This window comes from Equus asinus, chromosome 21 (assembly GCF_041296235.1).
Source record: "Equus asinus isolate D_3611 breed Donkey chromosome 21, EquAss-T2T_v2, whole genome shotgun sequence".
In the NCBI taxonomy this organism is placed as follows: domain Eukaryota; kingdom Metazoa; phylum Chordata; class Mammalia; order Perissodactyla; family Equidae; genus Equus; species Equus asinus.
The window spans coordinates 9,088,675-9,097,118 of NC_091810.1; the positions used below are offsets into that span (position 1 = coordinate 9,088,675).

The 8,444-nt window shown below is 39.2% G+C and overlaps 1 pseudogene; it reads right to left on the reverse strand.

The window, feature by feature from the left end:
- Positions 1-7,277: 7,277 nt before the first annotated feature.
- LOC123276629 (olfactory receptor 2AE1-like) lies at positions 7,278-8,237 on the reverse strand (annotated as a pseudogene).
- Between the last annotated feature and the right edge of the window lie 207 nt (positions 8,238-8,444).

Consider the following 8,444-nt stretch of genomic DNA (forward strand, 5'->3'; position numbering starts at 1 on the left):
GTCTCGAGATTGCCTGACCATGACACACTCCTCAGAACTTATCCCCACTGTGAAGCAAAGCATGACTGTACTGCCTTAGATCCTCCACGGTTCCAGACCCTGCACTGTTTACGTGACTGCACACGCAGAGGGCACGGTGTCTGAGGCAGAGAGCACCTGGAATCACACAAGCTCTCGACAGAAAGTCAAGGAAAGTCATGCTCTGCTTACACAACTCTCTACTTTTCTCTGTGTCTGAACCGTTCCATAGCTAATCTGCTTTTTTTAACCGAGCAGCTTTGCAAAAAAAAAAAAAAAAAAAAAGTTTACCAACAAATACTAAACAAACCAATGTAAACGATACATATGAAATAAGCCTAACCCTACTATGCTACTGAAAAGCCTTTTATTTCCCTGGGATAATTTTGACAGCCTTAGATTCTTTTCCCAAGAGCAGCCAAGTTGAGGGAGATTTTTTCTAATTACACAGTGCTACAGATGCGGTCAGTAGCAATTGTAATCTGGAAAGGAAACAAAGTTGGCTGTAATCCATTCCAGTTCACACGTTTCACCAGGGACAGCCTCCAAGCCTTTACTACTTATGTATGCGTTTATCCATTTCTTTAATCAACCACTACTAACGCCTACTAAAGACCAGACACAGCTCTAAGTACTTTACGGATATGAAATATCCTTTAACCTATTTTCAGATTTTAACAAGACTTCCCTCTGATTTCTTTAGATTCCTTGCTTTGTGTGCAGCAATAGCTGTGGCCTTGCATCCATGCAAGCTCCCCCACAAGGAAACCATGGAGACCTAGTAGGGAGTCAGAACTTCTACACCAACCTGAAGAGATGAGGAGATCTTCCCTCATCATGTGCCATCAGAGGCTGAGTAGAAAAATTTGATTTCTACCTCCCTTGCCATAACAAGACAGTGTCCCCCACTCTTTCTCAGCCAGAACTGAGACAGACAAAGCTAGATAAAACAGAAGGTTTAAATAAAATCCAGAACCTCAAAAACCAAAAAAATCCAGGGCCTCATATCACTATACACAACTTGCTCCAGTTTCCATCAAAAATCACTCGTCATAGCAAGAAACAGTAAGATCTCAGACTGAATGAAAAAAGAAAACCAACAGATGGTAACATGAGGATCACAGAGATATCAGAATTATCTAATAACTGTTTTAGAGTAACTATGATAAAAAATGCTCCAATGAGCAATTTTGAAGACACTTGAGACAAATGAAAAAATAGAAAGCCTCGGCAAAGAAATGGAAGATTTCAGCAATGAACATCAGTGTCAGTATCCTGGTGGTGACATTGTACTAGAGTTCTGTGCCATGTTACCATTGGAGGAAACTGGGTAAAGGGTACACAGGATATCCCTGTATTATTTCTAACTGCATGCAAATCTGCAATTACCTTAAAATAAAAAGTTTGTTAAAAATTACGTAGCTCACATTTAGGAAAACAGACTGAAACACAGCATTTTAATGTCAATTAACACCCAGAAATTTAGGCTTGTTGAAGATCAAGGTGTGGTTATTCTGTCCCATCTCATTGTTGATAATCAGTCAATTAGTTATTCAATAGGTAACTGTATTTGTATTCACCAATATGTATATTCAACAAAAACATATTAAGTGCCTATTGGGTGCAATACACCATGTTAGGAGGAAGTAATAGCAGCTACAAATACCAGTTACTGAGAGACTACAATACAGGAATATACATATGTACTCATTTTTTTTCCATAAAAATACTTATGGGTGTAAACGTTATCATCATGACCTTTTTTTTCTGGGAGTTGAGTTTACTGTGACTATAAATATTTAAAAGTTAAGCCCATGACCCTCAAAAATACAAAATAAACTTCTATCAAATATTTTATTCAACTAAGTAATGTGGAAATCAATGAGATGATCAAAGTGGTTCCAAGAATCACAAACCCTTTTTGGGAAACAGGGGTTTATATAGTTTATCAGTAAAAGCACATTTGACAACACAACATCAACTAAAGAATGTTAGATCAAGGTTGTTAGGTTATATAGAAAATGGTTAAGATCCTAAAGGTCAATAAAACTTTAATCTCTGCTTTATCTTTCTCCTGGACAGAAATCTACAGATTAACATATAACTGCACAATGTTTGGGTTCTAATCAAATAGTAAATCATAAAGTCAAACAGATACATTGTTCTAGATAAATGAATAAGCCTTAGGTTGGCTGGTTAGACGATGCTATGGTATGCCAATGAAAGGACATTCAGTCATCTTCTTACATTATTTCCAAGTTTTTAATAATTTTTATGAATGAAATTGATTAATGTTAGACCCCCTAATAAGTGGAAGAGCCCAAATTTCAATACTATTCTAACTCCAAATCTTATTCTCTTTCAAATAAACCACGTTTCTGTCGAACATCTCCAGCCTAATGATATAAAGCAGGAAAGTAAAGAAAAATTCCAATAAAGTATAAAAAGTGATTATAGAAATATAAGTAGGATGTACTGGGGACATAAGGAGTCAATAAGCCTTACAAAGACAAGGAATGCTACTCAGGTGAGATGATTCAAGCTCAGTCTAGAGACAGGTGTTGATAGTCAGATGTAGAAGGAAAGAATGATGCCCCAGGAAGAAGAGAAAGCATGTGTTACATGCACTTGTATGAGGATAATGGAGCATTTTGAGAATTGAAGATAGATTTCTTTTAAGGTTTTAATAGTGTTTAAAGATTTCAAAGGGCTACCCACCCAAAAAGGCTCTACGTCCAGATAGGTTCACATGGGAATTTCATCAAATCTTCAGGAAACAGATAATTTTCACGCAATTTGAACTAAACCACAAAATTAAGAAGAAGGAAAGCTTCAGGAATTTTGTTGTTTGTTTTTATTGACTATAATTCAATATAAAATTTATACCAATATTTGGACTGTCTTGAACTCATTTCTGCCTCACTATAAGCTGAATGTTCTTTGAAGTTTTTCCATTTGAAACACTTAAAAAGCCCTAATTGAGTGTAGTGTGCCATTTCTTTAATGTGCTTGATTATATTTTCTAATATTTTATTTAAGGATTTAGGCTTTCATTAATGAGATTGGTTTATAATTCTTTTTAGTGATGAATTAAATTTATGAAATTAAATCTTCAGAAATTCCTCTTGAGAAAAAATATCAAAATACAGAAATATCTATAAATCCTATAATTCTAAGAGTATGACAACTTTTTAAGAGGAAAGATTGTGATGAACATTAAAGTCAGCAAAAGGTATGTAATGGAAAGAGCACTGGCTTTGGAGTCAGACAGTACTGAGTAAGGCCAGGACGAGGGAAAGGTAGGTGAGGCGCCTGGGGTACAAAATTTATGGAGCACTCACTCTCAGGGTCATTCAAGGGCAGGGTTGGCACATGAAAGTGAGTGCTTCCTTAAATTTTGCACCTCTGGTTTTTCATTCCCCTCACCCTAGTCTGGCCCCATGCTCTTAAGTCTGGATCCTAGCCCAGCCCTCACTACCTTCAAGATCCCAGGTGAGTTATTCAAGCTCTTTAAGCCTCAATTATTTTCTTCTGCTAAATGTGTTGATACTGTCCACCTACCTCAAACGATTCTGTAAGAATTAAAGAAAGATATATTATGTGACATATCAAGCAAATTGCCTACAATACCACAGATCCACAATAAAATGTGTACTTTTATCCTCACTACACAACTCCTCTCAAAAAAGGTGCTACAGGAAAAGTAGTTAGAAGCAAGATAATCATGCACGTTTTCTATGTTGCTAGGAGTTTGGATTCCATCGAGAATGATGGTTCTCAAAGTGTAGTACCTATACCAACAGCATCAGCCTATCATGAGAACTTATTAAAATTGTAAATTCTGAGTTTCTGAATCAGGAACCCTGATAGCAGGGTGAAGCAACCTGTTTTAACAAGCCATCCAGGTGATTCTAACATGCACCAATGTTTGAGAATCAGTGGTCTAGAAGAAGATGAGTATAACTGTGATATTTTAAGCAAGGAAATTATGTGGATGGATTTAATAATAGAAATATGAATGGGTGTGATTGAATGGGTGAGAGGTGAGAGGGATTCAAGACAGAAGACAGGAAGACTTGTTAGGGAGTTATTTTGTTAAAATAGATGTTATTCAAATCTGAACAAAAATAATAGAAGTGGGAACGAATAGGAGATAGGTGTGCAATAAATTGGATGGCAGGAATGTAATTTTGAAGCTTCAGTGACAGGTTATATCTTGGCCATCTCTATATCTGCAAACCTCTGGAAATTAGGTCACTGAAAGTTATCAACAAGTGCCTGCTTTTGAGGGAGCGAATCGAGGATATGTCCTACCCTACCCATATTTAAGTGATATAAAAGGTGTAATTTTTGTTTCTAAGAAAAAACTAATTCCCTTGCATACAGAAGATGAACAAAAGAGGTGAGGCTAGAGCTCCTTGACCTTTGTTATACCGAGAATGCAATAGACACCATTATCTTGGAATTTCTCTCCCTATAGCATTCCTTTATTTGTCTAATCACATCGATTTGGCCAAATGTGAATATTTTGAGGACTCTTAAGAATCATTGAACCCAAGTTAGTGTCACCATGCTTTTCTTGCCAGATATGAAGCAATGTATGGAGTGTCCAGACAATCAATACCCAAATAGTGATCGAGATCATTGCCTCTCAAAAGTGTGATCTTCTTGGCCTATGGAGATCCTATGGGGATGGTACTTGCCTGTGAAGCTCTTTGCCTGTCTGTCCTAACAGCTGTGGTTCTTGGCATTTTTGTGAAGTATAGCGACACACCCATAGCCCAAGGTATTAACTGGGCTCTCAGCTACTCCTGCTCACCTCCCTCATCCTCTGCTTCCTCTGACCTTACTCTTCATTGGACATTCCAACCCTCCACCTGGATCCTCCAACAAATGTTGTCTGGAATCATGTTTATTGTGGTGGTTCCCACCATTTTGGCTAAAACCATCACTGTAGTTCTGGCTTTCAAGTTCACAACCCCAGGGATAAAGATGAGGCAGTGGTTGCTGTCAGGGGCACCTAATTCCATCATCCCCATCTGCTCATTGATTCAGTTGACTTTCTCTACTGTCTGGTTGGGAAACTCTCCCCCTTTTGTTGATGTACATGCACATTCTGAGCCTACCTTCCCCATAATTCTGTGCGATAAGGGCTCTGTCGTTTTGTTCTACCTTTCCTTAGGATACTTGGACTCCTTGGCCTTCATGAGCTTCACCTTGGCTTTCCTGGCCAGGAGCCTGCCTGGCAATTTCAGGGAAGCCAAGTGCCTCACATCCAGCATGCTGGTGTTCTGTAGGGTCTGGATCACCTTCCTCCCTGTGCATAACAGCACCAAGGGGGAGGTCATGGTGGCTGTGGAGATCTTTTCCATCTTGGCTTCTAGTGCTGGGCTACTAGGATATGTCTTTGCCCCAAGAGCTATAAGGTTCCGCTAAAGCCAGATAGGAGTATCCTGCCAGGATTAAGGGGTAAAACAACTCTCATGGAAAATGAATATTCTATGGAATTACTGGATTATACAGTAATTTCATTTTCTAATTTTTGAGGAAACGTGAAACTGTTTTCTATAATGGTTGTGCCATTTTACATTCCCACCAACAGTGCTCAAGGGTTCCACGTTTTTCACCACCTCACCAACACTTGCATTCTGTTTCTTTAATGATAGCCATCCTAATGGACATGAAATGGTGTCTCACTGTAGTGTTTGTTTGTTTGTTTTTATTAAAGGGTGAGATTTATTGTTTCCTGTTTTATTAGATATAGTTGACATATAATATTATATTAACCCAAGGTGTCCAACACAATAATTTATGTATCTATCGTGAAATGATGACCACAGTAAGTTTAGTTAACATCCATCACCTCACAACATTATACATTTTTTCTCATCGGAAGAACTTTTATGATCTATTCTCTTAGCAACTTTCAAATATACAATACTGTTTTGTGAACTATAGTCACCATGCTGTAAACTATATCCATAGAACTTATCCATCTTATAGCCCTTACTGTCCTTGAATAAGTATCCATAATGTTGGCTTCAATTGTTTTGTTCCCAAATAATCTTATAGGATTCCTGACAAGGGCATTGTTGTGTGTGTAGAGAGGGAGAGGCAGCAGAAGAATAACCCCTTGTCTCTAACTGGGATTGTGAGCTAGCTGTTTATGAATCACCCTTGGGACTTCAGAAACAACCCAGGTATAGTTTGTGTAAAAATTAATTCTACTTGTCATTGGAGTATTACAAAGTAAATCCAACCTCAGGGCTAGGTGGGTAAGGTGACACCCAGCTCATGAGGGGTGGCTCACTCGATTACAGATGGCTAAAAAGCTGTTTCTCAGGGGAAAATACTTAGTTGTCGAAGACAGTATAACTTTCCTCTCAAACCTTAAGAGTTATTATTCTGAAGATGGTCCCAGGGATTCATGACATTTTTAACTAGTAGGGAAAGCAGGATATAAAAATTTGTCCCTCACTCTGGCATCCCTCAGACCATTAGACCCCAGGAAAGTTCACTGGGATGCCAGGCCTCTGCATATACACGCGATTAATATCTGGCTGAGACAAATGATTCTTACCAAGCTATCCACTGTAGTATTCTTTTTATAATATCTTCAGCTCTTTGAATTAATTACCTTGAATGTCATGTGGGACAGTAAAATAATCCAGGTCCTTTTCATTTATTAACCCATGCAACAAATAGTTATTGAGCAGTTAGTTCATGTCAGGCTCTTTTCTTGACTCTGGTGAAACAATAGTACACAAAGTAAAGTCCTTGCCCTCAGGGAGATTGCATACTTGTAAAATAGACAATAAGTATAATGTAAAGTAATTTTGTGTAACATCTTGTAAAGTAGTGCTACAAAGTGAAAGAAGGGCACACAGAATGGAGAGTGCTGCTTCAATAGGGTAGTCAGGAACATGCTTAGAAATGCTTACATCTAAAAAGAGATAAAAAGGAAATGAGAGAGTGTCAAGCACTTTCAAGGCTTGATATTGGACTTCTCAGTTGGCAGAACTGAGAGAAAAAAATGTTTGTTGTTTAAGCCACCCTGTGTGTGGTATTTTTGGAATAGCAACCCAAATGGAGTAAGATAGTACTCTATGGTGCTTTGATGCCTGCGACCAAGTTAGAATACTGGAATTGTGTGCTGACCACTTCGTTTATGTAGTAGTCATCGGGAACCTGAACCCTTGAAAACTGTTAAAGGTTTACTCAGATCACTTTAAGGAGATTATCCCATTCTATTGCCATACTCAGGGCAACTCCAATTGCTGTCTTTGAGTGATAACATCTCTCCCCACCACTCTCCTCAGAGCCTTAGCTACATCCTTATTCCGGAGAGTATAAATCAAAGGATTCATTGTGGGAGTAATGATGCTGTAGAAAACAGAACCAACTTTATCTTGCAATGGAGTGCACTGGGACCTGGGCCTCATATATGAGAACATGCAGGCACCAAACCAGAGGGAAACCACAGTGAGGTGAGAGCTACAAGTGGCAAAGGCATTTCTCTTACACCCAGCTGCAAGCATCTGAATGATGCTGTGGAGGATGAAGGCATAGGATGTAGAAACCAGCAAGATGGGGAGGAGGAGAAGTAGGATGCTGCTGATGAACACTGTGGTCTCAAAAACAGCAACGTCTCCACATACCAGCTTCACAACAGCTGGAAATTCACAGTAGAAGTGGTGGATTTTTCAAGGCCCACAGAAAGGCAATTGCATCAACATCACCGTATAAATTAGGGAATTTATGGATGCCCCCAACCATGACATGACAGCCATCATGAGTCTCACCTTTCTCTTCATGAGAGCAGAGTAATGCAGTGGATGACAGATGGCAACGTAGCGGTCATAGGACATGAGAGCTAGGATAAGACATTCAGCACCACCCACAGACAAATAGAGGAAGTGCTGGGTGGCACAGCCCACAAAGGAGATGGACTTCTTGCCAGATAGGTAGTTGGTAGCCATCTTGGGGATGGTTGTGGAGACAAGCATCAGATCCACGAGGGAGGGATGGCTGAGCAGGAAGTACATGGGTGTATGAAGCCGGGGATCGGCACAGATGAGGAGAATGGTGAGGGCGTTGCCACTCACTGCAATAAGGAAGAGCACCATGGTCAAGGAGAAAAGAGAAAGATGGGTGAGGGAGTCATCAAAGAGCCCTTCAAAGATGAAGTCTCCCAGAGAGGTCTGATTCCTCTGCCACATCTCCCCTTTCTCAGTCCCTGGAGAAACAGGAAGTGGAGATGAAGTGTGGTATCAAAAATACTGTGGTTCAGCATACCTGACGATAAGACATTTCATCCATGAAATAATTTTTGGAGAAATTTTTTCTATTTTCAATTATTCATCAGCTCAAATTATTGAAGTACCCTTTTAAAAAAAGAATTTCATGGGGCTGCTCCGTGGCCGAGT